The 872-nt window shown below is 50.1% G+C and overlaps 1 protein-coding gene across 1 annotated transcript in view; it reads left to right on the top strand.

Annotated features, from left to right (window-relative positions):
• LOC102025094 (ubiquitin carboxyl-terminal hydrolase 42) overlaps positions 1–872 on the top strand; it is a gene marked incomplete in the record, with an annotated part of 44,288 nt that overhangs the window by 40,455 nt on the left and 2,961 nt on the right.

Here is an 872-nt window from a genome sequence, read left to right as displayed (position 1 = left end):
CATTGCTGTCTCACTCCAGGCTACTGGGCATCTTGGATTCTTGAGTGTAGACAGTGTCTTCTCATAATTTAGCGGCTGTTTGTGCTCTGATTGCTCTTGGACAGCCCCTCCCCCTTTCTAACTGGTTCCCTGCAGAGGATCCCTGAGAAGCTTGTTAATGAAAGTGATAGGATTCAGGGCCTGGGGCACAGGCTGGCAAGCTGCTTCTTGAAGGCTAAAGCCCGCCCTATACCAGTTTCATATCACCTGTGAGTTAAAAATGGCTTTCATGTTTTCAAAACTCCCAAAGAGGAAGAGTACTGTGTTTCACCTGAACAGTGTGTGAAATTCAGAAGTCAGTGTCTGTAGACTTCGGCTGAAGCACAGCCTGTGGTCTGTGTGCAGTTGGTGCTCTTGACAGAGGTGAGCATTCGCAGCCAAGATGCACAGCCCGCCACGCTCTAAGTGTTCATCTCTTGGCCTTTCACAGAAAAGAAAGTTTGCCAGACCCTGCCTAGACACTGAGGGTGACTTTCATGAGTAAAGGCCACACACATCATTGCAGGGATTTTGACACATCACCTTAGTTGCCCTGGGACTTTTTGGGTCCTCAGCTTGGCTGAAATATGTTTTTTTGGGGAGGTCCAGGCAGGGCCAGGCCCGTGGCTCCTGTGGACCCTGGTCTGGGTGCGGCTGTCATGGGTGTGAAGAAAAGCAGGCCCAAGAAAGGCTGTGACCACCACAGGAGGTACAGGCAGACACTGCCGCTGCCAGGACTGGAGGGAAGCAATGTGACATTTGCTCTTCACATTAAGAAATTGTGTGCATTTTCAGAGCCGTTTCACATTAACATTTCAGCGATTTGCTGAAGGGGATTGGTCTTTCACACTGCC

This window comes from Chinchilla lanigera, unplaced genomic scaffold (genome assembly GCF_000276665.1).
Source record: "Chinchilla lanigera isolate Chin_1 unplaced genomic scaffold, ChiLan1.0 scaffold00059, whole genome shotgun sequence".
In the NCBI taxonomy this organism is placed as follows: Eukaryota; Metazoa; Chordata; class Mammalia; order Rodentia; family Chinchillidae; genus Chinchilla; species Chinchilla lanigera.
The sequence above is the reverse complement of the archived record's forward strand: the minus strand, read 5'-3'. Positions and strand labels throughout refer to the sequence as shown.